General features: G+C 44.7%; 1 long non-coding RNA gene across 9 annotated transcripts in view; it reads left to right on the plus strand.

The window, feature by feature from the left end:
- The window catches only part of LOC140472383 (uncharacterized), a 57,199-nt gene that overhangs the window by 21,308 nt on the left and 10,101 nt on the right, over positions 1-25,790 (plus strand). For 8 of the 9 annotated variants that reach the window (XR_011957595.1, XR_011957594.1, XR_011957601.1 and 5 more), the window contains one exon: positions 6,726-6,832. This is a non-coding gene — a long non-coding RNA (uncharacterized lncRNA). Of the gene's footprint in view, positions 1-6,420; positions 6,586-6,725; positions 6,833-25,790 lie in introns of those variants that run through there. The other variant, XR_011957597.1, reaches the window with a different exon arrangement.

Consider the following 25,790-nt stretch of genomic DNA (forward strand, 5'->3'; position numbering starts at 1 on the left):
GGCCCTACAGCTGAGGAAGGAGATATAAGCCTGAGAGGGAGCACAGATTTATCCAAATTACACCTCGTCTCTTTGTAAGAACTCTCAGATTTAGACCCAATCACCCACTTCATGATGTTAACCTGTAAACTTCATATTTTTAATTACCTGTAAACTTCCCATTAAAAATCCTTTTGGACTAAAATTCCATTACCTTTTCAGGTGGAATGTTCCAGCTTCTGACAACTGTCTGTTCATTCCGAAACTGCTGAGGTCCATGTTGACTCTGGGGTTACAAAGGGCTGAATTGAAAGATGAGGTTCTGTCCCTGAGCTCCCATTGAGATGCATTGGAACAGTACAGGAGGCTGAGGGCAGTGTAGGTGTGAGCAGACAATGAAAATGACAGGGCTGCATTGTGAGGGCTGCTTGGCTCAATGAGAGTGTTTTGGAGTTGGGTGTAAACAGAGTGGGGTGAGACAGGGAGAAGGTGAAGCTGAAACTCAGTTTTAGTTCAGGCCTTTCAGAAATTCACAGTCCCAATGGGAACAGCCAGTTTTTAAGTGATACCTGCGGAGTATTTTTTTAACAGTTTTTAAAGTATTTTTTTTCCTGAGGGCAGTTGAGAGTTAACCACATTGCTGTGGGTCTGGAGTCACATGTAGGCCAGACCAGGTGAGAATGACCGTTTCCTTCCCTACAGGACATTAGTAAACCAGATGGGTTACTAACAATCAACAATAGTTTCATGGTCATCATTCGCCTTTTCATTCTAGATTGTATTGAATTCCGATGCTGCCATCAGCCATGTTGGGATTCTATCCCTAATCCTCGGAACACTGTACATATCACTCATCTGGCAGGAATACCATTAAGCCATTGCCTCCCTTTTTAGCAATGTTTAAAATAAAGTTCCATCATTCTACGTGTACAATGTGAGATAAAATACTGCAACGTCCATGTGTCAGCCTCTCCAAAAGGTCAATCAACAGAAATTTGTTTGAGGGCGAAATATTTCACTTATTTTTCGGGGGGGGGGTGGGTTATTAAACAAAAATGAATCCAAATAAAAACCTTAAGCCACGGCCATGTAATTTCTGAAGCCGGAGGGAGATTACAGAGACAGGGAGGGTGGTGAGGCTGGAGGGGGATTACAGAGACAGGGAGGGTTGTGGGGCCAGAGGGGGATTGTTGTCCAAACATCACTGTGGTGTACATGGACTGCAGCATTTCAGGGAGGGGGTTAACCACCACTTTCTCCAAGACAAGTAAAGGTGGCCAATAAATACTGGTCTGGGCAGCAAAGGCAACCCCCAGTGAATAAAACCAAGCAGTGACCTCTCTGAGCTGACTTGTTGTGAAGTTAAAAACCTCTCTGGAAATGGAGTGGGCAGAGAAGAGAAACAGTGACATTTCACAGCTGCCCTCAGAGAGACCTCACCCTTGGAAGTACTCAGAGCCGGGGATCAGCTCAGTGAGTTTCAGTCTCTTCAAATATCAATCTTAGTCGGTTTTATTTTATTAAATCTACAATCGTGAGTCAGGTGACTATTTCTTTTTAATGTCTTAGGGTCTCTTGATTAAATGTTTAAGATATAAAACGTAAGCATTAAGTTATTCTCGGGCAGTATTTTTCGAGCAGTAAGACTGTGCCTTTGTCTTGGTCTGTCGATTGTTAAGGCGGAGAGATGGCCTGTTGTAGAGTGGCGTGCTGTTCCTGTCAGATGAGGGAGATTAGGGAGAGTTTCAATGATCCTGATAATTGTCTGCAGGAAGTGTGATTGCAAATCCTATTGGAACGTATGGATTGGTGGAGGAGTGATTAAAGGCAGTGAAGAATTGACAGGAGCCGGGGGTGGGGTGGGCGGTGTGATAGGTGGCAGTCTCAGGAATGCAGGATACTGCAGATACAGTCAGGTAGATGGGTTACCTCCAGGAAAGCTAGGAGGGGTAGGTTGGTACTGCAGGAGTCTCCTGTGGCTATCCCCATCTCAGACAAGTATACGGTTTTGGAAAATGTAGGTGGTAATACACTTTCAGGGGAATGTAGCACTGACAGCCAAGTTACTGGTACTGAGACTGGCTTCTAACGTAATGTGAAGTATATCCAGTTCCACACGATCGATGGTGAGAGGGGACTCTCTAGTCAGGGGCACAGTCTGCCGTTTCTGCAGCTGACAGTGAGACATCAGAATGGGGTGGTGCCGCCCTGGTGCCAGTGTCAAGGATGTCTCTGAGGGAGCAGAATATTCTCAAAAGGGAAAATAACCAGTGGGAGGTCATTGTACATTGGTACCAATGGCGTAGGAAGGTGAAAGCATGGGGTCCTGACGAGCAGGGAGATTTGCTAGTGCCACTCGGGAGGCATTAAACCAGTGAGGGAGTCGGGGTAATCCTAAAGGGATAGTGAGAAAAGAGGTGAGTCTGAGGCTGGTACTGTTCACAGGTCAGACTGTCAAGGCAGGCAAGAGCAAGTCACAGAATGAGGTGCGATGGACCAGTTACACTGCATTTATTTCAGTGCAAGAGACCTGACAGGTCAGGCAGATGGGCTCAGGGTATGGTTTTGAACAAGGCTGTCTATGGAACCACAGGGGGTGCAAAAGATATGCAAATATTTCACGTCATTTTTATTGTTGAAGTATATGAAGTTCGAGAGTTTGGAGAAATAAACACTGGTAACTTGAAAAGTGTCCATGTTACAGAGGTGGTGGTACTGGATGTCTTAAATCGCATCAAGGTGGATAAAGCCCTGGAACCTGATCAGGTGTATCCTGGAACTTTCTGGAAATCTAGGGAAGTGATTGTTGGGCCTCTCCTGAGGTATTTGTATCATTGATAGCGACAGGTGAGGTGCCATTATTTTTAAAAGGTGGTAAGGAGAGGCCATGGAACAAGAGAACAGTGAGCCTGAAGTCAGTGGCAGGCAAGTTGTTGGAAGGGATTCTGAGGGACAGGATATCCATCTGTTTGGAAGAGTAAGGAATGATCAGGGAGAGTCAATGTGGCTTTGTACATGCACAATTGGGTCTCACTAACTTGAGTGAGTGTTTTGAAGTGACAAAGAAAATTGATTAAGCCAGGTAGTGAATGTTGTTTATATGAACATTCAACAAGGTTCCACAAAGCAGACTGGTTCGCAGGGTTAGATAACATGGAATGCAGGGAGAGCAAGCCATTACAAAACTACATTGAAGGTAGGAGACAGAGGGTGATGATGGAGGGTTGCTTTGCGGACTGGAGGCCTGTGAGCAGCAATGTGCTGCAAGGATGGATATTGGGCCCTTAAATAAATGACTTGAATGTGAATATATGAGGTATGGTTAGTAGGTTTACAGAAGACACCAAAATTGGATGTGTAGAATAAAGAAGGTTAGTTCAGAATACAACAGGATCTTGATCAGATGGGTCAGTGGAGCAAGGAATGGCAGACGGAGTTCAATTTAGATAAATGTGAGCTGTTGTATTTTGGAAAGGCAAATCAGGGCAGGACTTATACACTTAATGGTAAAGTCCTGGGGAACATTGCTGAACAAAGAGATCTTTGAGTGCAGGTTCCTAGTTCCTTGAACGTAGAGTCACAGGAAGGTAAGGGAGTGAATGCAGCATTTGGTATGCTCCCCGTTATTGGTCAATGCATTGAATGCAGCTGTTGTAACGTCATATTGTGGCTGGACAGGGCACTGATTGAGGCCCTTCTGGAATTCTGTTTTCAGTTCCAATCTCTCTGTTCTCGGAATAACGTTGAGAAACTTGATAGGGTTCAGAAAACATTTGCAAGGATTTTGCCAGGGTTGGACGGTTTGAGCTTATTGGGCAAGGCTGAATAGGCTGTCTATTTTCCCTGGAGAGTTGGAGTCTGAGCGGTGATCTTATAAAATCATGAAGGGCATGGATAAGGTGAGCAGTCAGGGACTTTTTCCCAAGTTCGGTGGGTCCAGAACTAGAGGGTACAGGCTTAAGGTGAGAGGGAAAAGATTTAAAAGGGATCTAAGGGGCATCTTATTCATGTTGAGGGCATTGCAAGTATGGAGTGAACTGCCAGAGGAAGGGGTGGAGTCTAGTACAGCAGCATTTAAAAGGCATTTGATTGGGTACATGAAGAGGAACGATTTAGAGGGATAAGGGTGAACCGCTGGCAAATGGGACTCCATTAATGCTCTCCGTTATTGGTCAATGCATTGAATACAGAAGCTGGGATGTCATATTGTGGCTGGACAGGACATTGGTTAAGCCACTTCTGGAATTCTGTTTTCAGTTTGAATTTTCCTGTTCTGGGAAGGATGTTGTGAAACTTGAAAAGGTTTGGACAAGATTTACAAAAACGTTGCCAAGATTGGAGGATTTGGCCGACAGGGAGAGGCTGAATAGGCTGGGGCTATTTTCTCTGGAGAGTCAAAGACTGAGAGGTGACTTCATGGAGATATATAAAATCACAAGGGGCGTGGGTAAGGTGAGCAGCGGGGGTCCTATTTCCTCAGGTTAGGTGGGTCCAAAACTAGAGCACCTGGGTTTAAGTTGAGAGGGGAAACATTTAAAAGGGATCTAAAAGGCAACGTTTTCAAGCTGAGTGTGGTGTGTGTATGGGAGGGGTTACCAGATGAAGTCGTGAAGGCTGAAAAATCACAACATTTAAAAGGCTTCCAATTGGGTCCATGAATAGGAAGGGTTTTGATGGATACAGGCCAATAGCTGGTAAATGGGAATCCATTCGTTTAGGATTCCTCGTTGGCATGGACGAATTGGACCGAAGGTCTGTTTCTTTGATCCTAATAAATTAAGATGCATTCCTCTATTTTGTGGCGAGCTAGCTGAAACAAACATAAATATCCTTGGAGCTGAGAAGGTGAAGCAGTGATTTCGACCTGGTGCAGATTTGGTTCCAAGGTCTTGAATTTGCAGAGAGAGAGAGGAATTGTTAGCACTGTCACAATTTTTAGTAACTACTTTCAAGTAATTGGCAAATAATACAAGGTGAAAATGTGAATACTATTTTCCTCAGTAAGTTCTGAGCATCTGGAACAGTCTGAACGACACAGATTCAGCAGGTATTCTGAAACAGACTTGGAATTTTACTTTTTAAGGTAAGATTTGGGGGGCCGTGGGCACATGGGAGGGGACTTGGGACCGACTTGCAGCATCTCCAGAGGGAGAGAATACAGCCCCAATGGGCTGAATAGCCCCCAGCCCCTGTGCTCTGTGATACAGCCCCATTCACTGTGAATGATGGAGCTCATCCCAGGGCAGAGACAGGGAGGAACCAACCACTCTCAATCGGCGCCAGCTTAATTAACGACAGCTCCAGACCAATAGGAGAGGTTGTGTGGTCCTGCAGCCAATGGGAGTGAATGAGGGGTGTGGCCAGCAAGACGACACCTGTCCATGAGCTGTGCAGGTGCAGTGTCACTGTTTGGGGTTGGGAGAGACAGCAGAGACTGGGACAGAGGCTGTGGGACCTGAATTACAAACTCCCGGGAAATTAAAACCAAAAGAACTGCAGAAGATGTAAATCAGAAACAACAACCAGGAGGTTCTGGAAAAGCTCAGCAGGTCTGGCAGCATCTGTGATGAGAAATCAGATAAAGTTTCAGACCCAGTGTCCCTTCCTCAGGACAGATATTACTGAGAAAACAAGTCAGTTTTAGTGCAGAAGGTAGTGTGGGGGGAGGATAAAAGGAGTAAACGATAGGTGGGGATAGAGTGAGAAGAACGGTTGGGTAAAGGAGTGGATAACAATCTGTCTGGGGGAGGATGATTAGCTGTTAATGGAGACTGTTAGTGGCTAACTATAGGTAGTGTGTAATGGCAGACTGTGAGAACTGGTGTGTGGGGTAGGGGGCTACGACATGAGGTTGTTAACTTATGGTTAGCATCAATGAAGTAAACACAATGACTGCAGATGCTGGAAAGCAAATAGTGGATTAGTGGTGCTGGAAGAGCACAGCAGTTCAGGCAGCATCCAACGAGCAGCGAAATCGACGTTCGCTGCTCGTTGGATGCTGCCTGTTCTGCTGTGCTCTTCCAGCACCACTAATCCAACTTATGGTTAGCCACTAGCTGTCTCCATTGTGAGCTGTTCCCCACCTATATCACTCCACGATTGAAGCTGCCGAGGACACGAACCTTTGGAATATCCTCCCTAACTCCCTCTCTCCGCCTTAAAGATGTATCTAAAAATCGTTCTCTTTAATCAACGTTTCCATCATTCGTGAAGCATTTGAGGAGATTTGTCAATGTGAAAGGCTCCATACAATGCAGGTAGTTGTTGTTATTGTCTGACCTCAGGAGAAACAGGGATGAGCCCTCTCTCTCTCATACCTGATGAACAGCAGCAAAAGCAGGAAGCACTGAGCATGCTCCAGCCCACAGTGGGCTTCGGATTATTGATATCAGCGCAGGACCAATAAGAGTGGGGGAAAGGGGGCTCGAGGTGCTTCGTTGGTCGTTCAACCAATCAGAATGAATGAGGGGCGGGGCAATACTCAACCACGTGATAAACTTCACTGACAGCACAGTGTTGTTGTGACCAAGGCATTGGAAATGTGTGAAGGTGCAGGGCAGGGGGAAGGAAAAACATATTGACCAGGAAGAGGAGGAAATTTTCATGGTATGGGATGAGAGGTTTTACAGAACTTGGTGCACGTAGTAAAACACAAATTTAAAAATCCCAAATTCTGCACCATTTTCCCTCCCGATAATGCATTTTGCACTCCCTGAAATATCAACTGTGTGTTTCTCCGTCCACAGATACCAGTGATCAGTGCTAAAGCCCGATTGCCTGTGGAGAAGGTGATGTTTGACTTCCTTGTACAGCTACAGTTCGTGTGGTGAAGGTGCTCCTACAATGTGTTTGGGTAAGAGCTGTTATAGATTATTCACTCAGCGACAGTGAAGAATTGACAAAATGTGTGCAAATCAACAACAGTTGTTTTTTTTTATCATGTTTATAATTCCACAGACATATGATTGAGAACTTGTGACATAAGGCCACAGCTGGAGATATTAGGTCAGGTGATCAAAAGAATTGCCAAATAAGCAGGTTTTCAGGAATACCTTAAAGGAGGAAAGCAGGTCTGAGGGGGTTAGGGTGGGAATTCCATACCGTGTTGCCTTGGCAACGGTAGAAACAGCTAGACAGGTGAAGCATTTATTAAACATATCGTTGGGAGTCTGAAAGAAAATGAGTTGTCGAGGTCTCACAGATTGTGTGGTTCAGGGAGACAGGGATGTTCACAGCCAGGAATTACATCAAGGGTGAGAATTTTAAATTGTTGCTTGTTAATAGGAGCCTTTTGATGAATCAACAAGTTTTGGTACAAGTGAGCACTTGGGCAGTAGGGTTTTAGATACTCTTGAGATTACATGTAAGTTGAATGTGGGAGGCTGGCCAGGAGTGTGTTTGGATCATGAAGTCTGGAGATAACACAGGGATGGACGAGTATTTCAGTAAATGGGCTGAGACTAGGGTGGAGTTGGGTGATGTCACTGATGGAGGAATAGTGCTTTTGGAGTCGGGCTCCTCCTCCTCCTCATCACTCCCCCTCCCCAATTCACAGATATTGTTCCTTGTTCTACCTGTCTGTCTTTTCTGGTTATGTCCTTCTCTCCCATTCTGCTACAAACTAATATTTGACCCCACCGTTGTTGGAAAAACCTACTCCATCCCGACTCTCCCTTTCCTTTCTGAATTCCTTGGATTTGGTGTCCCTTAAGGATCTCTCCTTGGTCCCTCCTGTTTCCCACCTACATACTGCCAGGAGGTGACATTGCCCAAAAGCACCGTGTTAGGTTTCACATGTACACTGACAATGCCCAGCTCCCCCTCCCCATCATCCCTCTCCATTACTCAGTTATCAAACTGCTCATCACACTCCCACTACGCGATTGGCTGCAATTTCCTGCAACGGAATGTTGCAATGGTTAAACCCATTGCCTTCAGTTGCTATTACAAATCACTTTCCCTTACTGCTGAGCCCCTCCCTCTCCCTGGGAACTGTCTGAGACAGGAACCACACTCTTGACAATATTGCTGTCATATCTGACCCCAAGGTGACCTTCTGATCAGACATCTACACAATCACAAACACCAGGAATTACAATCTCTTAAAATGTTGCTTCTCTCCACCTCACCCCAGCTCCATTGCTTATGAAACTCCTGACCTGTGTCGGTGTTGCCTTAAACTTGACGAATCCAAAACAGAACCCGTGATTCTGTGACTGACCCAGAATCTGGTTCCAGACTCACTCATGATGAGAAACATCCTCTCAGTATTTACCCTGTCAAACTCCTTAAGAATCCTACATGTTACAATGAGATCCCCTCTCATTCTTCCCAAATCCAGTGAGTAAAGTCCCAACGTCTTCAGCCTTTTCTTAAAAAATAATCCCTGCAAACCAGGGTTCATCCCAGTCAATCTTCTGTGAAATGCCTCTGATGAAATGATGTATTTCCTTAAATAAAGGGACCAAACCTTCTGTCATTACTCCAGATGTGGTCTGACTCGCACTTTATAAAGTTCCTCTCAGGTATATACTCCAAACAACTCCCTTTAAACTTGCACAGATGTTGTTGGAAATGCGCAGAAGATCATGCAGCATCTGTGAAGAAAAATCAGTTAACGTTTCGGGTCTGGTCACCCTTCCTCAGATACGTTAACTCTAATTTCTTTTCACAGATGTTGCTAGACCTGCTGACCTTTTCCAGAAACTTCTGTTTCTCTTCCTGGTTTACAGCATCTTCAGTTGTTTTGGTTTTCATATCCTTGAAACTTGCCATCTCTCTTATAGAATTTGTCATTTCCACCTTGGAAAAAAGATTCACATTTGTTTGGTCTCCCCTACCCTGAGGAAAAAAGAAACCATGGCTAGTCACCCTATCATTGCTCCTCATAACTTTATAAAATTCAATAAAGCCACCTAAAGTGTCCAGTGCTGCAGGGAAATAGCCTCAGCCGATTCAGCCTCTCCCTATGGTTCACGTGTTCCAATACTTGCAACACCCTAGTAAAACCATTCTGAACTCTTGCAAGTTTCCCAACATCTTTCCTATAACAGGGAGACTGGAATTGAAAGCAGTCTGGGGATTCCAAAAGTGGCCGAGCCAATAAACCGTACAACCGAACCATGATCTCCCAACTCCTATACTCAATGCACTGCCCAATACCAGCTAGCATACCGCACACCACCTTCCCTGACCTGTCTACCTTCAACCACACTTTCAAGGAACTGTCAACCCACACTGCATGGTCTTTTTGTCTGTCAACACTTCCCAGGAACTTGTCATTCAGAGGTTGAGTCCTATTCTGGTAACATCTTTCTGAAATCAGGGAGACCACAATTGAATGTAATATTCTAAAACTGGCCTCCCCAATGCCCTACTCAGCCATAACGTGCCCTCCTAACCCCTATACTCAGTGACAGAATCCCTACAGTGTGGAAGCAGGCCTTTCGGCCCATGGGACCATACCAACCATCGGAACAGCATTCCACCCTAACTCTGTACCCTACCATTACCCAAAGCTCATCCAGCTAACCTGCGTGTCTTTGGATTGTGGGAGGAAATTAAGAGCACCCAGAGGAAGCCCACGCAGACACACAGGGAGAATGTGCAAACACCGCACAAACAGTGGAATCGAACCAGAGTCCATTTATTGGTCAGCGCATTCCATTCAATGTTAGTGTCCCAAATGCCATGTTCAGCACCTGATCTCTCTGAAACTCTACTTTCCAAGAACTAAGCAGTTGTTCTGAGCTCTTCAGAGGGAATTAAGGTCAGGATGAGAAAACAGGAACTGGGTTGAGTTTTAGATCTACAAAATGACTCTCCATCTTTCCACTCTGTTTCTCCCCCTCCCCCCACTCTGTCTGTTCCCCACGCTCTGTCTCCCCACCCCCCAACAGTCTGTTCTCTTTCTCCCCCCTGTCTGTCTGTCTCTCCCCCTACCTCTGTTGGTCTCTGCCCCCCCCCCCTTCCCCCTGTCTGTTCCCCTCCTCTCTAAACCCACTTTCTGTCCCCATCTGTCTCTGTGCCACCCCTTTCTATCCCCCCCCTCTCTTTCCCCACCCATTTCTGACCCACCCTTCTCGATCCAACCACCCTCTGTCTGCCGACCCTCCTTCCCAGTCCCCTAGTTCTGTACTCCCCCACTGCAGGGCAAATATCTTGTCTATTTACCCTATCCATGCCCAGCCTGATTTTAAAAATCTCTTTCAGGTCACCATTCAGCCTCTGACGCTCCTGGGAAAACAGCCTATCCAACCCTGGCAACATGCTATACTTCTTTTCTGACCTCTTTAAAGTTTAAGAACATCCACCTGATAGGAAGGAGAACAGAATTAAATGGAATATTGATTCGGCAACTTTTGCAATGTCCTCTACAGTCACAATATGTCATCCTAACCCCTATACTCAATGCTCTGACTGATAAAGACAGGCAGACCAACTGCCGCCTTCACTATCCTATCGACTTGCTACTCTACTGTCAAGGAACTATGAACCTGCACTCCAAGGACTCTTTGTTTAGCAGCACTCACCAGGAACTTACTATTAACTGTATAAGTCCTGCTAAAGTTTGCTTTTCCAAAATGCAGCAGCTCGCATTTTTCTAAACTGAACTCCTCAGCCCATTCACCCATCTGATCCAGATCCTCTTGTACTCTGAGGTAATCTTTTTCCCTGCTACTACATCTCCCATTTTGGTGTCATCTGCAAACTTACTTACAATACCTCTTATGTTCACATCCAAATCATGGATATAAATGGCGAAAAGTAGTGGATCCAGCCCCGATCCTTGTGAGACTCCACTGGTCACAGGCCTCCAGCCTGAAAAGCCCCCTCTGCCTTCTACCTTCGAGCCAGTTCTGTACTCCATGTGATCTAACCTTGCTGAGCAGCCTCCCATGAGGAACCTTGTCAAACACGTTACTGAAGTTCATGTAGATCATGTCCATGCTCTGACCTCAGCAATCCTCTTTGTTACTTCTTCAAAAAAACTGAGTCAAATTCATGAGATATGATTTCCCATGCACAAAGCTGTTATTGGTATCCAGGATTTAACTCTGTACATTGGGGTCTGCGTTGCCCAGTTAAAGGTGTTAATATTCTGGATGAAGTTCAAGTACACCAGCATTTTGTCAGTGACTCTGTATTGAGTCTTGTTCATGTCACCAACACAGGGGAGTTCCTTTTGAAAGGCAGTCCTTGTATCCCTTGCCCACCAGGAAATAGTGTACGTGTCCTTACCTCTGGATCAGGAGGATCAGGCTCAGAGTTGAGTAACAGCATCTTTGAAGAGGCTGATTAGTAAACCTGCCCAAGCCACCAGGCCATACTGTCTCCCAGCTGTCCCTGCCTGAGCCTCCAAACAGACCCTTCCTGTAGTTTCTCTCCTGTCAGACTCTCCCATTGCTCAGTTTGTCCAGGATCCCCTCCTGCTGCTGCACTGCTCCTGTCCCTCACTGACCTGTCCATCCCCCAGTGTTCACCACATTCATTCATTGTTTACAATCTCGTTGTCCCAGTCCTCCAGCCCCGCCCCCTCCACCCTATAGAGACAGCTCAGTGGTTGGCACTGCTGCCTCACAGCACCAGGTACCCGGGTTCGATTCCGGCCACGGGCGACTGTCTGTGTGGGGTTTGTGCATCCTCCCACAATCTAAAGATGTGCAGGGCAGGTGAATTGGCCATTCGAAATTGCCCATAGTATTGATTAAATTAGTTAGGGGGCATAGTTCTGTGTAAGTTACTGTTTGCAGGGTCGGTATAGACTTGTTTGGCCGAAGGGCCTGTTTCCATACTGTAGGGATTCTGATATATTGGGCAGCAGCTGCTGTCAATCACCCGGACTCCTGTATGATCGGGAGCTCGTGCTGTAGGAGGGGAGACAAGTGCATGGGTGCAGTGCTGACCAACTGTGGGAGTATGCACAGTATAGGTCAGTGCCTGGGAAGGAGGCTGTGGGTGTGAGGGATTAATCTATCATTAGCAGCTTCATCCCTCTAGGAGCAGGACCCAGGGGAATGGCCCCTCTCTTGCTACCCTGATATGTGATCAGACTATCAGTGGTGCAGCGTTTTGCAGAAAGTTATTAGAACTCTTTTGTGAAGATTCAGGGTTGTTATGGAAAGGGACAAGGATGGGCCTGCAATTAGAATTCTAATTTGGCTCATTTTAGTAAGATGGGTCTTGGCCAGAGTGTGCAGGAAGCTGTGTATGCAGGATGGTTCTCATCAGGAGCTAGGAAACTGGATTCGAAGAGAGAGTGTGTGAGAACTGGGTGTGGAGGAAAGGAGTGGGGGGATTGGTTTGGATTTCAGTTCACAGAAGAGAGAAATTGTGAGACTGAGGTTTAAAGCTTTGGGGGAAACAAGAAAACTACAGTTTAATACTACAATTGTCTTATGAATTTCCATCCTGTATTAACAGTGGTAACTTGTGTGCTCTGTTGTATGGTACTGAAAGGGTGGATTTGCGGATGAGAAATACAAATTGAACTTCATGGTCAAATCTGATAGTTACTTGATCCGTGCCGATCTGAATATCATTGGCCTTTTCATCTGGATGGAAAGGTGTGCATTCTGTCCGTGGGCAAATATTTCAAATCTCAATGTGACTGGAAAAGTACTGAGACACAGCCAAGTCCATGTCAGCGTGGTGAGTGTGGAGAGAGAGTTCATTTGTTTTTGAAAGTCTGAAAAATCATGGCACATTTCCCAGGAACAATGAAGCCGCAACTTTGCTTTGTAAAAGGACAAGTCTTTAATTAACCATGCAACCAGAAAGACACAAGGATACCTGCACCATGGGGAACACTATGAAAACGGGATTGTTGTAAAGGGGTTCATTCTCGATCATGGATTGTAATCCATTGGCATTGTCCCGTCGGTTCCAGCCCCGCAGGGAAACACTGGAAATATGATGGATGTAATGGAGGTTTCAGTTATTAAACTGTAAAAAGTGCAGAACAATTTACAAGGATGTTACCAGGGCTCAGGGGTCTGAGTTATAGGGAGAGGTTGGACAAGGGAGGATTTTATGTTTGGAGCAGAGGAAACTGAGGGGATTCTTTTCTAGAAGTGTATAAGACCATGAGAGGCATGGATAAGGTGAATGCACTCAGTCTTTTTCCCAGGAACTCAAGGATTGGACGGCTTGATTGGATCAGTTGAAGGTTAGAGGAGAAAGAATAAAAGGGAAGCTGAGGGGCAACTGTTTTACACAGAGGGTGGTGTGTATATGGAATGAGCTGCCAGTGGAAATGGTTCAGGCAGGAACACTCACAACAGGTAAAAGACATTTGGACAAATACATGGATAGGAAAGGGTCAGAAGCAAATGGGCCAAGTGCAGGGAAATGGAGTTAGCGTGGATGGACTTTCTGGTCAGCATGGGCCAAAGGGCCTGTCTCTGCTGTCAGACTCTATGACTCTAAGTGCATTTGCTATTTCTCCCACTAACTCTGTTGGTATCCTGGGATGTATCCCATCAGGGCAATGAGACTTGTCTACCTTTAGCTACATTAGCATATCCAGTTCTAACTCTTTCACGATAATGGTTGTTCCTTGGTCCTCACCTTCCTCAGTCTCCTTATCAATTACTGGCATGTTCTTCGTATCCTCCACTGTGAAGACTGACTGCTGTGTGCTCATATTCCTGAACCCTGCTGGATAGGAATAACTAGGCACAGAACTCAGAGAGGTCTTCTTTGAGACTTTATTGATGAGACATGGCAGTTACCTGGATAGTGTACAAGCAAAACACCTTCAGGCAGCATCAAGTAACTCCCCACCTGTCCAATGTACAGCTCCCACTCTTATACCTTTGTGGTTTGGGACTTTGAATAGAGACTGTCTCTCAGTATTATCTCCATGGCAACGGCAGTTAGAAAGTCTAGTTCAGTTCAGCACTTTGTGGTTAAACCACACACCCCTCCCCCACGCCCCTGTGGCTCCCTCAAGTATGTGATAGGCACTTCAGTTTCAGTGGGGCTGTCTATCAGGATTCTGATGTGGAGGAGCTGGTGGTGGGGTGGACAAAGTTTAAAAACCACACATCACCAGGTTATAGTCCAACAGGTTTATTTGGAAGTACAAGCTTTTGGAGTGTGCTGTGATTTTTAACTTGCTTAGGATTATCTCTATGGTAACAGTTAAGTGCTTCAACAATTAGAGGCCATATGTTCCCCAAACATCATGTTCCCCTCTAGCAGTATAAACTGTTATTCCAGCCCTGGGGATAGCTATTAATCACTTTTCTCCCCCAATCCCATCTCGCTTTCTGTTGATCTTTAAAGTTTTTCTAATCTCCATGGTCATTGCCAATCTGTATGCATTCTATTTCAGTTTGATAGACTCCCTTATTTCCTGAGCCACCCATGGCAGATTATTCCTTTTTTCCTAAAGTCCTTCCTTTTCCCTGATATATACTTTTGCTGAACACTTCAAAAAATTTCTTTGATATTCCCGCACTGTCCGTCAACTTTCCCACCATAAAGTCTTTGTTTCCAGTCTACATTAGCCAACTCCTGCCTCATCCTATTGTCGTCTCCTTTTGTTTAAGCACTGGATCTTGGGATTGGATTTAATCTTCCAACTTTTCATCTTTGTTCTAAATTCAACCAGACTTATCAGAATTCTTTTATCAGATTACGTGGTGAGGCGATGTTTCCTGGGTGTTTTGGTTTTCATTGTCAGTGACCTTGGCTTTGTAATAAAGTACAGGATGGATATTCACACTGCGAATGTACGACGCAATCTAAAACCATAAATCACTGTCTCCCCTCAGTTTAAAATTGCAAAATCATTATCTCCTACACGCTTCCTCACTATCTAAGATTGGAATGCTAATCCACCTGACTATCTGTCATTTTCCGAAAATCTCCTTTGGTGAAGGTGGTGATTTTTGGATTCAGCTTTCCAGTTATTACCGCCTCTCCAAGAACACCCTGCTTTATCCTCAATCATAGAATAGCCTTTATCCACAATCATAGAATAGAATCTCAACAGTGTGGCAGGAGAGCATTGGCCCATCAAACCCCACCAACCATCCAAAGAGCATCCCACCTGGAGCACTCCATCCTTTTAACACTGCATTTCCCATGGCTGATCCACTGAATCTGCACAATCATGGAGACTGTGAACAAGTCCACACGACCCGCCGAAGCGCAACCCACCCATACCCCTACATTTACCCCTTACCTAACACTACGGGCACACACAGAAACACAAAAGGTAGCATGTGTACCTGAGATGAATGAACCTGGACTTAGGAAAATGTGACAACAATCACAACTAGTTAGAATTACAGAATCCCTTAGGCGCACAAAGAGACTATTCGGTCCATCGAGTCTGCAATGACCTGCTGTCCCACCCTACCTCCATAACCCCACATTTAGCATGGCTAACACAACCCACCTTACCTACACACTACAGGCCATGTTAGCACAGCCAATCCATCAAACCTGCACATCTGTGGGAGGGTCACATATTATGTCTAAGTGCTCAGGATTGTGGATGAAGGCTCACAAATACTTGACTCTGACGCAAATCCTCTTTTATTTACAAAATAAAATCTGGGGGAAATTGCAGCCAGACAGATTTCCAATTATCTCATGAGGAAGTGAATTCACAACTTGTGCCCCTGACCCAGGATGCGCAGTGAAGTCACAGAGGTCTGGGAACCATCAGAAATGTAACAAGTTGTGTGCAAGGTGGGGGTGAGACAAGGACAAAAAGACAGTCTGTCACACGGGGGAAGGCAGGAGAAATTAAATTGCAGAAATGGTAGTCCCTCAAGGCCATGGGGAATGGACTTAGGGCTGGGAAAGAAACCAGGAAACAAGGTGAGCAGCTCTGAAAGAAATACATTGAAAAAACAGATTATAACAACATAGAGGGCAGAGTACACAGTCTGAAATTGCTGCTCTCATTGGTGAGTACATAACGCTGTAAAGCCTGGGTCATTCTATTGCAGCCAACACATGCAGGATAGGCCAAGTGTCCTCGATCTGTGCTGTAACTTTCTGATAAATGTATTCTGACATTTGGAATTCAGGTCGGATGATGTTCATAAATTCTCAAATTGGACTTGACTTTAATATTCTGGAGAAATGTTAAATCAATCACAATGATCCCATTCTGCAGACTTTAGTCCGCAGCCCTGCATGTTCCAGCATCTCAGTTACATCCATGTCCTTTTATTCTAATGTGATGCTGGTTACTGCCTCTGCCAGTCCATCAATGAGTTCCTGCTCCCCACCATCTCTGAGTGAAATGAATTCTCCTCTCCCCTTCTTTCTGGGAATTAGTTTCAATCTAAATCCTCCAGTTTCTGACCTCTCAGTTAATGAATAGCTCCTTCCTATCCACTCGATCTGGATTCCTCAGCATTTTATCACTTCAATTAAATCTCAGCTCATCCTCCTCAGAAATCATCCCCAGACTATCCAATCTTTCCGCAGAGCAGATATTTTCCAATTGTAGAAACATTCTGATCAATCTCCTCTGTACCCTCTCTGGTGTGATCACATCAACCCTGGAATAAGGGGATCAGAAATGTGGGCAGTATTAGATTAGATTAGATTAGATTACTTACAGTGTGGAAACAGGCCCTTCGGCCCAACAAGTCCACACCGCCCCGCCGAAGCGTAACCCACCCATACCCCTACATCTACATTTACCCCTTACCTAACACTATGGGCAATTTAGCATGGCCAATTCACCTGGCCTGCACATCTTTGGACTGTGGGAGGAAACCGGAGCACCCGGAGGAAACCCACGCAGACACGGGGAGAACGTGCCACCGTGCCGCCCACTTTAACCGCAGTCAATTTCAGGGTTACCCTTAATTCTGTTTGCTAAAAACTGCTCGTGTCCTCCCTTTGCTTTTCTTAACTCTCTCTTTAAATCCTTCCTAGCTGATCTGTAACTCTCTATTGCTTCATCTGTACCATTTTGCCTCATCAACACATAAGCCTCTTTCTTCTTTTTAACAAGAGATACAATTTCTGTAGTAAACCATGGTTTACAAACTCTGTGCCAGTTGGGTCACCCCACAGACATTGACTTTCCAAAGAGAACAATCCGAGATTTTCTAACCTCTCCCAATCCAGGCAACATCCTGGTAAACCTGTTTCCACCTTCCCAAAAGCCTTCACCTTCTTCCTATAATGTGGTGATCAAAACGGCACACAATCCCCGAAAGGTGGCCTGATCATAGTTTTATTATCACTCCCCTGACTAAAGAAGGCAAGCCTGCCATTCACCTCCTTCACCACTTTCAGGGATCTTTCAGCTTGCAACTGAAGATCCCTCTGTATATCAGTGTTGCTCAGGACCCTTCCGTTTATTGTACAAATTCCTCTTGCTTTGTGTCTTCCAAAATGCATCACCTCACACTTGTCTGAATTAAAATATATCTGCAATTTCCCCTCAAAACTTTCTGACTCATCTCTTTCTTGCTGTATCCTTTGACATCATTCTTCACGATTCACAACTTCAACAGTTTGTGCCATCTACAAACTTGCTAATTAAAACGTTTACATTTTCAAACTTTTCATTTATATATATTACAAGCAACAGATGTCCCAGCTCTGACCCTTGTGGAACAGAGGCACTGGTCACAGACCTCCAGCCAGCAACATACCCCTACACAACTGTTACTGGAAGAAATATCAAAGAGGAGCCTTGAGTTCTGTGCTGAGCACCACGACCAATGTTTATTCAGAGCTCCTTACTAATACAGGATGGGAAAGGTCCCTCTCTGGCTCCCCCAGATAAGTCCAGCATTTTGATGTGTTTACTTCATACGATCCCCCTGACCTGAACTCCAGAGTTTGGAATGTCAGCTCGGATATTTCCATGTTTCCTTTCCCAGTCTCTGATTCTCTCAGCTCATGCGGCTGCTTTGCCAGTTCTTTCACAAATGGTTTAACCCTATCCTTGTCATTGCACATCTCCGGCCCTCCCACTACCACACATCTCCAGCCCTCCCACTACCACACATCTCCAGCCCTCCCACTACCACACATCTCCGGCCCTCCCACTACCACACATCTCCAGCCCTCCCACTACCACACATCTCCGGCCCTCCCACTACCACCCATCTCCGGCCCTCCCACTACCACCCATCTCCGGCCCTCCCACTACCACCCATCTCCGGCCCTCCCACTACCACACATCTCCAGCCCTCCCACTACCACACATCTCCAGCCCTCCCACTACCACACATCTCCAGCCCTCCCACTACCACACATCTCCAGCCCTCCCACTACCACACATCTCCGGCCCTCCCACTACCACACATCTCCGGCCCTCCCACTACCACACATCTCCGGCCCTCCCACTACCACACATCTCCAGCCCTCCCACTACCACACATCTCCGGCCCTCCCACTACCACACATCTCCGGCCCTCCCACTACCACACATCTCCGGCCCTCCCACTACCACACTGCTCCGGCCCTCCCACTACCACACATCTCCAGCCCTCCCACTACCACACATCTCCAGCCCTCCCACTACCACACATCTCCAGCCCTCCCACTACCACACATCTCCAGCCCTCCCACTACCACACATCTCCGGCCCTCCCACTACCACACATCTCCGGCCCTCCCACTACCACACATCTCCGGCCCTCCCACTACCATACCCTGTGGTATCTGCATAGTCCATCCAGTCACTAATTCAAAGGGGGACTGTCCCGTCCCCTTTGCTGGGGTTGTCCTCAGTTTTATTAGGCTGCTAAATAGTACTCTAACCCATCGCTGTCCTGTCTCTGAGAGAGCCTTAGTCAGACTAGCTTTCAGTGTCTGCGTCATTCCTTCTACTGTCCCAGAGCTCTGGGGGTGGTATGGGGGATGGGATTTCTGTTCAGTACCAAACAGGGCACATAGCTAAAGAGCTATGTTCCCTGTAACATTTGTCCCTTGGTCAGAATCTGCAGGGGAATGCTTCCACCCATTGAGTAAACCTATTTACTAAAACCCAGCAGGACTTCCTTCCCTGGGATTGGGTGTGTGTGTAAAATCCATCTGTAATTGTTCCCATGGGCCCCTGGGTCCCTGCTGCTGCCTCCATTTTATTGCTTTCCCTGGCTCACACTGTGAACAGACTACACACCTTCGACAAAACCTTGCTGTATTTCTCCCTGTTCCAGGCAAGGATTGTAGTGGATCATCTGATATTGCATTTTATCCTCCCCAATATGGGCCAGCCCATGATATGTTTTTAATAATGTTTGTCTTATACAGTGTAGTGGCACTGCTGGATCATCCAGACTCTGACGTGTCCTATTACTGCCCCACCCTTTTCCCATTCCTGTTTCTGCTGTTGTGGGACTGTTTCTGGGAATATCTTTAAACCTTCCTCTCTCACTTCTGTAGCTACGGCCATTGCCATCTCCTCAAATGTCTGCACTATTTCAGTCAGTATTTCACATATAAGATTATTAAAGGATTGGACACTCTGGAGGCAGGAAGCAAGTTTCTGCTGATGGGTGAGTCCTGAACCAGAGGACAAATTTTAAAAATAAGGGGTAGGCCACTTAGAACAGAGTTGTGGAGAAACTTCTTCACCCAGAGATGGTGGGTATATGGAATGCTCTGCCCCAGAAGGCTGTGGAGGCCAAGTCTCTGGGTACTTTCAAGAAAGAATTGGATAGAGTGATTAAGGATAGTGGAATCAAGGGTTATGGGGATAAGGCAGGAGCAGGATACTGATTGAGGATGATCAGCCATCATCATAATGAATGGTGGTGCTGTCTCGAAGGGCAGAAGGGCCTACTCCTGCACCTATTGTCTATTGTCTATTCACCTGCCTTATCCACAAACTTACTGCCCCATTGGTGTGGGGTTTTGACTACCTTGTGAGCTCTAATTCTCATTATTGCTGCTTCACTGGGAAAGTTAGCTGCTTCCACTAACTCTCTGACCTGTCCTTCATGCTCTACGTGCCCACAGACAGGGTGATTTACCCTCACCGAGCCCAGGCTATCACTTGGTCATGAACTATACCAAAGGCATGCTGTCTCTCTGTGTATATGCTGACTGCCTGACACCTGGCTAATGTCCGCGCTTCTGTCAGGGCTCGTGATGGTTCTGCCATTTCTGGGTAATTCTCCAAAAAAGTCCTCCAATAATTAAACAATCCTAAAGTTTGCCTTATCCCCTTCACAGTGTGCGGGTGGATAGTTTTGAAATCATGGTCTTTCGTTTCACTGGGATTGTCCCCCTCCGTTCCTGATTTGATCTTCCTGATGTGATGTCCCAGGTACATCTCTCCCTACCTTCCCACGCTCTGTGGGTTAATTTTAAGCCCGGCCTGCCTGACCTGACCCAATACTCTATGTAATATCCGGATATGTTCTTTCTTCACCAACTGAGGCAATGAGGTGTTTGTAAGATTAAATCGATGCACTCCATCAGCCATATATCGGTGGGATATACTGGAATATTATGAGGTCCCTGAGGTAACTGGATCCAGGTCTACTGCTTTCCTCAGACAGTAAATACTAGCTTATTCTGACCGTTCTAGGTCCACAGTAACCCATTCACAATATCAAGGGCTGAGACTGTATCCTGTTGCAATTTTAATCCATTAAATAAAGTGGTGTGGTTCACTACTGTAGGATACTCTTTAGTGGCAGATTTACTGAGGGAGGTCTAATCAATAGTGAGGTGGGATGAGCTGTCCGGCTTCTGTGAGTTAGTCTGGGATACTGTTGGTCTGACTATTCCCTGCTTCTCTCAATCTGTTACTGTCACAATTATTGCCTTCTCAGCCCCAGCTTTAATGGGATCCAGTTTGGGTGGGGAGTGAGAGGGCCCTCGATCTTTACAGGATCTACAGATAATAACCCACATTCCTGTTTGAGTTACCCGCCCTGCTGTTTGGGTCCTAGCTATAACTCCCCAGATTCTGTGACTGTTCCAGTCTCCCTGCAAGGTAACTACTCTGGAGATGTCGCCTCTCCTTTGCTTCCTGTCCTGGGCCTGGCCAGATTGTACCCATATTAGAGTTTGTGCCTCTACATCAATAGTTGCTCTGAACTGTTCTAAAATGGCAACTTCCAGAATGGTCCCTTCCTCAGTTTCACACTCCCATATCTGAATATATTTTGCCATATCGATGATCTGCATTGGGACAGATTTATTTCATCCAGCTTCCTTGATTCCCTCTCCAACTGCTCTCATTTTAGTAATTGAGGGGTGAGGGGCAAATCCGTTTCGGTAACTGATATAGATGCTCCTTTTATTAATATTTGTTCTGCTGGTTCCCAAACACAGCGTCAATGAATATTCATGTGCCTACGTGAACACAGGCACACACACAATGTGAACATCTATCTCCCTCTCTCTGCCTACGTTCCTTGTCTATGTGCCCTTTCCTGCTTCCCTTGTAACATTGTGGGTCTGGTTACCCTCCCTGTACTGCAGTACCCTCCCTGTACTGTACTACCCTCCCTGTGTTTCTGAGTTTGTCTCAGCTCTCATGGCCCAATTCAGAATGTGATCAGAATGATCTCCCACTGGCAGTCCCACGTTTATAATTACAGTTAAATAGGGTCCCATGTCATCTGTTAAATACATCAAACCTATTTCATCATCACAGGTTGGGGTTTGGTAATCCCCCGTGGTCCTTACACACCTCAGGCTTCCTCTCTGTATGAGCCTCGATAATACCCTTGGTTCCCTGAGACACCAAGGTTATTTTAGCCCATTCAGTCTGTCCCCTCCCCAGTGTATCCCTGTAATATCTGTGAATGCCTGGAGGCACTCATCGGCTGTGCACTGGGGGGGGCTCAAACCCTCACCCACTCATTGCAGAGACAGGTTCTGCTGTACACGTCCGGGCATCTTGGCATCAAGGATTTTGGCCTAACACCATCATCGGTGAGACTGTACCTCAACTAATTCATCCATATTGTCCCAATAAGGCCCGTTATTACCATTTCTCTATCAGGCTGGGTGTTAACACACCAACATCTGTTATTCAGCAGGTGAACGGTTCATGTTTGGTTTCTGTCAGTTCCCTTTGTTGCTCCCTACTGTCTGTCCAAGTTGACCTTTGATGCCCAGTGGTGCCACAGACACGGCCTTCTGGACCTTATAGGGCGGTGGGTCATCCCACCCATTGTCGTCCCTCTGTCCATACGTGGATGCTTTGTCATCTAACCCGTTCCAGTCAGTGTCACCATCCTCACTGCCTTCTGAGGACAGCGGGGCACTCGGTACCTCCCCCACTGTAACTACCACCTGGCCCTTTGGCTTTAAGGCCTCACGTCAGAGAGCCACCACCTTCACTTGTTCCTGTTTCCCATAATAATTCAACACATCCTGTCATTCCTGGAATAACACAGAGCAAAATGTGAATTTGGTTTTACTTGAAATATTAATAATTTGACATTCACTTTACATATCTTTAAAGGTGAAAATTCTACTCTGATTATTTAAGTGAATTTAACATGATCATACAGTGAAAATAACCCTCATAATCAACGATAATGAATGAACTGAATAATATGTGATTATTTGTACAAGTTCTTGCATTGAAAATTCAATTTTATTTAATGTTTGTCACCCATTACACCATGGGCATTGTTATTAGGGAATAAAGTAATGGAAGGATATCAGAGAAAATAAATAGACTTGAATTTTAGCTTCACTGGAATAATGAACCGAAACAATATTTGGAAATATGGGTAAACTACATAACAAAGTTTCCAGTGTCATTATTGACGTGAAAACTATTTTAGTTTGCTAGTTGTTTTGCACTAAGAATAATTGGAACTGAATTGTGATTATGAATTGACCATTTAAAATATATTTTAAAGAGAATAGTCATATATATTTTTTGGAGGAAATTAGGAAAGTAAATAAATATGTATACATTGGTATTAATAGTTTTAAAATGTTTAGAAGTTGACTGGGTTTATTTGATTGAGAGAGGCTGCATGATTATTAAGACTAATTCACCTTTTTCATTGCATTGTTGGTTTCACTAGAATCTGTTGTGGTCTAAGCTCTTGTTGTGTGCAATGGACTGTCACTCATAGCTTAATTAACCTGCGAGTCCCTGATCAGGTTTCCTTTGTCTGTAAGACAGTCTGTAAGTTTGGGGAACACCTGCTTTTCTGAGGGGAAACAGAGATTCTTTTCAAAGGAAATAAGTGGCAGTTCTCACTGAGAATGTTTTCTACCACACACCATAAACAGGGAAGGGTTTTTCTGAAGAATTTCATTGTCTATCTATAAACTGATGGTACCTGTGTTTGTCAGTTTGTGGAGGATTCAGCACATTTGTTCTGAGCTGTTTTTATACAAGCAGTTGGCTCATTCTGTCTTTGCCAAAAATGTTGTTTACTTTCCCCTTTTACTGTGATTCTGCAGGTTAGAATATTCTGAGAGTCAATAATGTCCAATAACTGAACATTGAATGATTTTGACTCTAACAGAGCAGTGGCCTTGTTTTCAGCTCATTATTCACTTTCCATTTCCTGCTTGTGTTGAATGTTACAGAAACAGGCTCTGAGCAATGTTTCCATTCACTTGTGTTGGAGTCACTGTCAGCCACGTGGTCAGTCAGTTTCAGGCTGATGGATCAGTTTCTCTGTCCTATTAGATGGTGGTCACTTGCTCAGTTTCCGATGGCTCACCTGAGCGTCAGTCCATCAGCTGCTGAAACCCTGCATCCAGCATTTGTTCCCTCTCACAGTGACGACTCCAATACAGTCCCAGCTTGTCTCCCACATTCACCTCCACATCCTCATGATCACCTCAGATTCTACTGTCTGTGTCCTTTCAGCAAGTTGTGTAAGACACCGACTTCAGTTTTAACCTGATCTATATTATGTTCAGAAAGATCATTTCAAAATGTGGTTCACTGCTTCTTCAGGACCTTCCTGAAGAAGGGCTTATGCCCGAAACGTCAATTCACCTGGTCCTTTGATACTGCCTGACCTGTGCTTTTCCAGCAACACATTTTCAGTTGTAATTGTAGTAACCAGTTAATTACAAGTTACTGACAAAATATTTTAAGAGAAGCTGCTATTGGTGGTGGAAATGCTGCTGGTTGGTATAAAAGAGGGCTTGGGTGAATACTGTACTCGGTTTTGATGAGAAAGTTGAGTAATGTAAGATTCTTTTATCTTTGTTAATAAGAAGAGGCAGAGATTGTAGCTAGGACATCCACAAACATCTACCCTCACCACCACTGATGTTCAGTAGCAGCAGTGCCAATCAAGCGGGCTGCTTTATTCCGATGGTATCAAGTTTCTTGAGTGTTGTTAGGGCTGCACTCATCCAGGCAAGTGGGAGTATTCCATCACACTCCTGACTTGTGCCTAGTAGCGTTTGGACAGGATTTCAGGAGCCAGGAGTTGAATTACTCTTGTAGCCACTGTGTTTATGTGGTGAGACCAATTCCGTTCCTGATCAATGATTATTCACAGGATAATGTTGATAGTGGGTGTTCAGTCATGGTAACACCATCGAATGTCAAGGGATGGTGGTTAGGTTATGTCTTATATGTGATAGCCTGCATTTGTGTGGCATGTATGTTACTTGCCTCCTGTAAGCCCAAGCCTGGATATTGTCCAGATCTTGTTGTACTTGGACTTGGACTGCTTCAGTACCTGAGAAGTAAATTATTTATTAACACTAAATAGTCACGAGGTTATGCAAATTCCTTTTTCTATCAAATGTCACTGACTGTATCTTATGGTCACTCTCCTATTCACTTTCATTATCTTTTTATTTTCTTCTTAATTCAGACACAAATGTTTGAACATCGATCAGTATAAAATTACATAAATTAAAATCACATAGCATGTTTCGACAAGTAAACTAATTGAATGAAATACATTACTTCTGTATTGTCTGCATTTTGACAAAAAATAATTCTCTTCAATAACTATTGAATGGCTCATTTATTGTCCTCAATCCATCAATCTAAGTATTATATTTCAGTCTTCAGTTTACCGATCTTAATGTACGTCTAATCAACATCAGAGCAAAGTGATTTTAAAATATTGAGTCAATTTATTTGTTCAGAATACAACATTTATTAGGAATTCACTATCCTTATAATAATTGCAGAATAATTTGTTTGTCTTTCTAATGTGTTTCGTCAGATCCATATATTATTTTAATCCATATTTTAATTTAATCCATTGAAACAATGCGATTGTTTTCAGGTTAACTATCCCACAATGGAACCAATCATTTTGCATGCAAAACGCTTTGTAAACTGACTTTTGCTGTTTTGAATAATCACAGTAATCTCAGCCTTATGAATTCAGAAAACTGGAACGACTTTTCACTGCAATAATTCCTGTTCATGTCTGCACATTGCACAGTCATGTAGCAAAATTAAATTTCTCCTTCTTACAAGTGTACTGATAGATTTTCGAAAATCTAAGTGTTGCTCTATCTAATTATTGTTCAGTTCAGTAGGGGGTATAAATGTGTAATAATGGCTCAGTACATGAAGTAATGTGAAGATATTGCAATGTACAAACTCACAATGATTGTGAATATCAATTTTTATTTTAACCATGGAAACACAGTTGAATTGATTAAATTATATTTCACTTCAATGCTCACATTCATTGTATTTCTAATCACAATAAGAGCAAACTATTTCATGTGACAAAATTATTTAAAATTCATCTCACTTTTTTATGGATACAAAATAGAATTAACACCCGTTTGTTCTTTCCTTGACCAATCACAGTGAAGTTTGAATTGTAGAATGCTAGACTGATACAGCACGGAAACAGGCCATTCAGCCTAACTTGGCATTCCGGCCAAGTTTC

This window comes from Chiloscyllium punctatum, unplaced genomic scaffold (assembly GCF_047496795.1).
Source record: "Chiloscyllium punctatum isolate Juve2018m unplaced genomic scaffold, sChiPun1.3 scaffold_307, whole genome shotgun sequence".
NCBI classification, from domain to species: Eukaryota; Metazoa; Chordata; class Chondrichthyes; order Orectolobiformes; family Hemiscylliidae; genus Chiloscyllium; species Chiloscyllium punctatum.